The 5,295-nt window shown below is 41.3% G+C and overlaps 1 pseudogene; it reads right to left on the bottom strand.

The window, feature by feature from the left end:
- Positions 1-641: 641 nt before the first annotated feature.
- LOC119808308 lies at positions 642-1,916 on the bottom strand (annotated as a pseudogene).
- Positions 1,917-5,295: the final 3,379 nt, after the last annotated feature.

Genomic DNA, 5,295 nt, shown 5'->3' with positions numbered 1-5,295 from the left:
TTAAACAAATGCAACATTAAAGAATGCAACACATCTTTGCATCATTAAACAAATGTTCCACATCATAAACAAATGCAATGTATATTTTGTTGCTTCTGTATATGTGTTGCTTTTATTGGTTAATGAATAAAGCTGCTTTCAGCCAATGGCTTAATGGAGTAAAGCCAGAGGAAATCCAAACAGAGATGGAGACAGAGAGACAGAGACAGACAGACAGAGAGAGAGAGAGAGAGAGAGAGAGAGAGTAGGCAGAATCAGGGGGATGCCATGTAGCCGGCACCAACGCTGGACACTTGACAGAATCTTGCCAGTAGGCCACAATCACATGGCGATACACAGATTAATAGAAATTGGTTAATTTAAGATGTAAGAGCTAGCTAGAAATATGTACAAGCTAATAGGCCAAGCAGTGATTTAACTAATACAGTTTCTATGTGAATATTTTGGGTCTGAGCAGCCAGGAAACGAAAGAGCAGTCTCCCTCTACAGTACATCTTTTTTTTTTAAATCTACAATTATTTATTTGAAAACAGAGAAGGTAGGACTTTCCTTTAAAAAAAGAAAGGCAGCACATCAGGGGTAGAATAGAGTCTCTTCAGGCGCTGGCCAGCACCGGGCACTGCCGGGCAGGCTGGGGGCCTTCAGGTGGCAGATCTCTTTAGCCCAGACCACACTGAGCGCTTCATTCCCTGCATGGCCTTTACTTCTTGCCAGTACAGTTTGGTGTCAGGGACCTCAGGCTCGAGCTCGGGCTCCTTACTCAAGGCCCTCTGTGGGGAGGCCACCAACAATAGGCAGAGGGCCACATTCCTCCCGGAACTCCACCAAGTGGAGACCCTTCTTATCAGCCAGATGTTGGGTTTCCCGGCGAGCAAGTCCATGGAAGAGGCCCCGGGTGAGGTTGAGCATGTTATTAGACCCCGTAACCCTCGCATACATGTCCTTGATGCCAATGAGACAGCAGATGGTGATAACGGCTCTGTGGCAGCGGAGGCCATAACCTCTGGGTTGTTTCTTCATCCTGATCTGCGTCCTTTTAAATCTTAGTGAAATATCATGGAATATAGTATGGCCTTCATACAGTTCTATGTAATGCAAATAATGAATTGCTCTGTTCTTTGCCTTTCTGAAAGCATCTGCCCGGTCAGCGGCCCCATTTCCATTCCCCACAGCAACCAGCACACGACTGACTTCTTTCTTCTCTCTTTTGCTGTCATATTGAAAACATTTCTTACCTCTAGAACCCTGGTGTCAAAGTCTTCGTATGTTTCTCCATTGGGTCCCGGGTCTGGAGGGCCAATACTGACACCTCCCCATGTGTTTCCATTACATCAGCGCTCCCGTTTAACTTTGACCTTCCTCCTCCGTTCCCACTCTTCTCTCTGCTGGATCATGTCGGCTTCCACCTTTTCCTGCTCTTCTCTGCTTCTTTGGCCAATGGTCTGAACTACTCCACTCTTCATAAGAGGGACATTCAGAACAGGCCACAGGAAACCAGAGTGTCCTTCCCCGATGATCTGGCCCCTGTTCAAATCCTTTCTCTTCTTCCTCTTGGTTCTTTTGCCTCTGCCTTTTCTTGCTCCGGCGCCAGTCTCTGCTAAGGCACCCTTCCAGAGTTCATCTGCGGTCAGTTTGGTGAAGAAGCTGTAGGGCCTGCTCTGCTGGCCCGTCCAGGTGATGGGAGAGGAAACACAGCACTGTGTCTGCAGCGCATGGCTCAAGCTGGCCAGACAGTGGTTGGTTTCTGTTCCCCTGGGTGACAAGGTGCCGTGACTGAGAGCTGTCTTCACTGTCAGAACGGAAGCTGCTGCTGGGAAGGTGTTTAGAGACAGCTGCCTAGACAGGAAGTGACCGTGATCTGCCGGTATGCTACACAGTGCAGGGAAACAGCCAGCAATTCGTACGGCCGCCGCCATGCTGGAGCCGGAGCAGCGACCTACAGTACATCTTAAAATAAAATTCTGCAACAGTTTTGATTTGCATTTCCCTGATGCCTAAAAACATGAACATTCTTTTAAGTGTTTCTTAGCCATTTGAGTATCTTCTTTCGAGAATTCTCTATTTAGCTCTGTATCCCATTTCTCTTTCACTAAGAATTCTAGATCTGATTAAATTGTTTATCTGATCTTGGTTTAACTTTGGTATGTGGTATATATTGATAAAATTATCCATTTCTTTTAGTTTTTACAATTTGATGGACTGCAGGTTTTTACAGTATGTCCTTATGATTCTCTGGATTTCCTTGGTGCCTATTCTTATGTCCCCTTTTCATTTCTGATTTTGTTCATTTGAATCTTCTCTCTCTGCCTTTTAGTTGATTTGGATAAATGTGTGTCCTTATCAACTCTTATTGATAGTTGCTGTGGGAGCACATTCCACTCCTTGAGCCAATAGCCTTTGAGATACCAGCCCACTTGGGCGTGGTCTCTGATACTCTAAAAGCAGTTGTAAAGCATGCACCTGCTCTCTTGCTTCCTGCTCCTGCTTCCGGCTGCTAGACTTTGTTCTTCTTTGTGAAGAGTACTGTTATCAAGGACAGTGATCTGTAAATTTCTTTTAAATAAATAACCCTTTTATTATTCATAATTCTGAACTGGTATGGGATTATTTTGTGACTTCCATCATTAGATAGTCATAATGAATCAGCTCTTCTTAGTTTCATTGATTCTTTGCATTATTTTGTCCTATTTTTTTTCATCCCTGAGTAAGTATTTCCTGGTTTTGGGTGTGATTTCTTCTGTTTTCTCTAGAGCCTCTTAAAACCATTTTCAATGTGTCTTGTAAGTTTGGGTATGTTGTGCATTTGTTTTCATTTAATTTAAGAAAGTTCCTTCTCTATTTCGTTCTTGACCCATTTTTCATTCAGTAGTGAGTTGTACAGTTTCCATGAGTTTCTATGCTTTCTGTTTTTGTTGTTTCAATCCATCTTTAATCCATAATCTGATAGCATGCAGGTGACTTGCTTTGTGTCTAAGTATGTGGTTAGTTCTGGAGATAGTTCCATGAGGTACTAAGAAGATGGGAAGATGGTACATTGTTTTGTGTTTGGGTGAAATATTCTGTAAATATGTTATGTCCATTTGTTTTATGACATCAGATAGCTCCAGGATTTCTGCTTAGTTTTTGTCTGGACAATCTGCCTACTGGTGAGAGTAGGGTATTAAAGTCATTCACTATCACTGTGTGAGGGTCAATGTCTGATTTCAGCTTTAATACTGTTTCCTTTATGAACTAGTTTGGTGCATGTATTTTAACAACTGCAATATCCTCTTGGTGGATTCTCCCTTTGATGAATATGTAGTGTCATTCCCTATCTCTTTTGGTTAGTTCTGTTTTGAACTCTACTTTGTCGGGCCTTAAAATGGCTACATTAGCTTGCTTCTTAGGTCCATTTGCTTCAAATATCTTTTTCTGACCTTTTCCCCTGGATATCACTAATGGTAAAGTCTGCTTCTTGGATTTGACAGGAGATTTTGCATCCATTCCGTTAGTCTGTATCTTTTTATTCAGGAGTTGACACCACTGATGTTGGGAGATATCAATGAACTGTGTTTGTTAATTCCTGTTATTTTATTCTTGTGGTGGGGTTTCTCCCCTCTTTTGGTTTGCTGGCCTGGAATTATCTATTCCTTGTGATTGGGGGTGTTCTTGACCTCTTCAGTTACAGTTTTCCTCCTAGAAACTTCTATAGGGCTGGATTTGTAGACAGATACTATTTGAAAATGGTTTTTTTAAATCATGAATTGTCTTTCTCCATCTATTGTGAAGGAGAGTTTATATGAGTATTGTGGTCTGTGCTGGCATCTGTGGTCTCTTAGAGTTTGTAGAACATCCTTCAAGTCCTTCTGGATTTTAAAGTCTCTATTGAGAAGTCACATATAATTCTAATAGATCTACCTTTATATGTTATTTGGTCTTTTTCCCTTGAAACTTTTAGTATTCTTTCTTTATTACTGTTTTTACTTTTATGTGCTGAGGGAATTTGTTTTTGGTGTTCTGCATGCTTCTCCTACCTTGGTAGGCACCTTTCTTTTTAGGTTAGAGAATTTTTCTTCTGATTTTGTTGAAAATGTTTTCTGTGCCTTTGACATAAGTTTCTTCTCTTTCCTTTATTCCTATTATTCTTATATTTGGTCATTTCATAGTGTCCCAGATTTCCTGGATGTTTTATGCCAGGATTTTTTAGACTTAAAATTTCTTTGACCAATAAATACCCATGTCTTCTCTTATACCTCAGTGCCTTAGATTCTCACTTTCATTTTTTTGTATTTGGTTGGTGAGGTTCCTATTTGAGGTCCTAAATTTTTCATTTCCACCTTTCCCTCAGCTTCGGTTTTCTTTATTGATTCTATTTCAACATTCTTGTCTTGAACTGTTTTCTTCCTTTCATTCTGTCGTTTATGTTTTCTTTATAGATTTCATTAATGGATTCATTATACTCTCTTTAAGGATCACTAATATATTTTTAAAAGACTGCTTTGAAATCCTTGTCTTGTGCTTCAGCTGTATTGGCGTTCTCAAGGCCTACGGTAGTAAGGTTGCTGGACTCTTGTATAGACACATTATCTTGGATGTTTTGGTTCTTTTTAAGCTGGCTCCTAGGCAACTGGGTTTGGGGAAATTACAATTCTAGGAGCTGATATCTGGTCTTGTCTTCATTGGGCAGGTTTCTATTCATTGATTTCTGTTGCTTTCTCACTCTTAGAAGAGTATGGTAGCTGTGGGTTGCCTGGTAGGGATTACTTGTGAGATCCTGCCAGGTGTGGTACTGGAGGGTTCTGTGTAGAAAATGTTTCTAGGTACTGGGGGCTGAAGCTGAGAAATGAGGCTGTTGTACAAGGGAGCGTGTCTGAAGGGGTCCACGGGAAAAAGGAAAACAGGCTGTGACACCAGCATCTGCAGAATCTCCTGGAAATGAGGATAGAGAAGGACAGATATCCACAGCTGGGAGTCTGCTACAGAACTGAAGATGAGGCTGGGGAATTGGATTTGGAGGGGAGGAGGAAGCGTGAAGATTGCCTAGCTACTTCCCAGGTCAGCATGGCATGTGGGTTTCCAGGGAATTGTAATGTCATCTTGGCTGACGCTTTCCTTGATCAGAATTCCATGCCCTTCTTTATTACTTCTTATTAGTTTTAGTTTGATATCAGTTTTGCCACATATTAGAATGGCAATTCCTGCTTGCTTCCTGATCCCATTTACTCAGAATATTTTCCATGCTTTCACTTTAATTCCTACCTTTAAAGCTAATATGAGATTATATAACAGCAAGGTGGTGTTTTCTTCCTTAATCCA

Source organism: Arvicola amphibius, chromosome 2, assembly GCF_903992535.2.
Source record: "Arvicola amphibius chromosome 2, mArvAmp1.2, whole genome shotgun sequence".
NCBI lineage: Eukaryota > Metazoa > Chordata > Mammalia > Rodentia > Cricetidae > Arvicola > Arvicola amphibius.
The sequence above is the reverse complement of the archived record's forward strand: the minus strand, read 5'-3'. Positions and strand labels throughout refer to the sequence as shown.